Source organism: Sorex araneus, chromosome X (genome assembly GCF_027595985.1).
Source record: "Sorex araneus isolate mSorAra2 chromosome X, mSorAra2.pri, whole genome shotgun sequence".
NCBI classification, from domain to species: Eukaryota; Metazoa; Chordata; class Mammalia; order Eulipotyphla; family Soricidae; genus Sorex; species Sorex araneus.
In genome coordinates this window covers 320,421,825-320,422,804 of record NC_073313.1, presented here as the reverse complement: position 1 = coordinate 320,422,804, position 980 = coordinate 320,421,825, and the positions used below count along the sequence as shown (strand labels likewise).

Genomic DNA, 980 nt, shown 5'->3' with positions numbered 1-980 from the left:
AAATGTCTTCTTCCATTTTTTGTCAGATTTATGACATGTTAATGTCTTCTTCCAATGTTTTGTCAGATATATGACATGCAAATGCCTTCTTCCAATTTTTAGATTGCACTTTTATTTTTATGGTAATACTTTTCTTTTTTGCTTTTTGGGTCACACCCAGCGATGCTCAGGGGTTATTCCTGGCTTTGCACTCAGGAATTACTCCTGGCGGTGTTTGGGGGACCATATGGGATGCCGGGGATCCAACCTGGGTCTGCCGCATGCCAGGCAAAAGCCCTACCCGTTGTGCTATCGCTCTGGCCCCTTTATGGTAATACTGTTGCTGTGTAATAACACTGTAATTTCATGTAGTCCTATTTGTTTATGATGACTTTTGTTTTTCTTGCTTTTTTTTTTCTTTCAGGGGAGAGTGCTTACACATTATGCAGTGAGTTTCCCATATTTGGGGAAATTGCAGAGGTCAGCACATCCAGAGTGCAATGTATAAGCCTCGCCCAGGGGAAAATCATCTTCATAATCATAGGATCTCCCCTGCCAGGTAAGTATTTTTTTTAATTGAATGTCCAAATATATTTCTGTTGTTAAAGTCCTATGATGTATCATCTGGGGATTTTTATGTGTATTTTATGGACTTTGAGTCAAAATCTTTAGTTATTTTGAGATAATTTTTGTGAACAAAGTTAAATTGTGATTAAGATTTGTTGTTTTAAGTTTCTGTTTTTTTTACTGCATATAATTGTTTAGTTTTCCAAATACCATTTGCTGAAAAATTTGCTTTTTTCTAAATGTGAACCATTTAGAGTGGTTAGATATTCATATGTATGTGGATTTGTTTCTGAATTCTGTATCATTTTCATTGGTTTATGTGTGTGCTTTTGTGTTCTGAAGTCACAATGTTATTATTACTATATTTTTGCAATAACACTATGTATATATGCATATATAATTTTTAGTCAGAAAGAGAAATTTAGTTCTTTTTC

The 980-nt window shown here is 34.4% G+C and overlaps 1 pseudogene; it reads right to left on the bottom strand.

Annotated features, from left to right (window-relative positions):
* Positions 1-411: 411 nt before the first annotated feature.
* Positions 412-546, bottom strand: LOC129400272 (U1 spliceosomal RNA; annotated as a pseudogene).
* Between the last annotated feature and the right edge of the window lie 434 nt (positions 547-980).